The sequence below is a fragment of the Penaeus monodon genome, chromosome 24 (genome assembly GCF_015228065.2).
Source record: "Penaeus monodon isolate SGIC_2016 chromosome 24, NSTDA_Pmon_1, whole genome shotgun sequence".
Taxonomy (NCBI): Eukaryota; Metazoa; Arthropoda; class Malacostraca; order Decapoda; family Penaeidae; genus Penaeus; species Penaeus monodon.
Genome location: NC_051409.1, coordinates 24,011,736 through 24,012,154, shown reverse-complemented (window position 1 = coordinate 24,012,154; position 419 = coordinate 24,011,736).

Below are 419 nucleotides of genomic sequence, written 5' to 3'. Positions count from 1 at the left end.
CCTAATAAATTACAGAACATAAAGTTTTGTCGCGCAAAACTTGTGCCTATATATTTATTTTTTCTTTACAGATTCCCCCTTTTTATTAAAAAGGATATATTTTACTTACATTATGATGTATCGCACCACATTGTAAAAGATAAATGAAAGGGGTTTCTGTATAAAGAAAGATAAAAAAAGACGTACGGATAGATTGTGTTGATCTATATGAAAGTAAAAATTTTTTTTTTATTTTAAAATCCGTCTATATGTGTGTGTTTTTGTGGGTGTGGGCACGTATATTTTTGGGGGGGGTTACCCATAATGTTTTGTACATGGTATTACACTTCTATTTTGGGTTTAAAAATTCCAGATAAAAGAGTAACACGTAATCATCAACTGAATTTCGGCAACACAAATTTATTTGTGTGCGTGTGTAG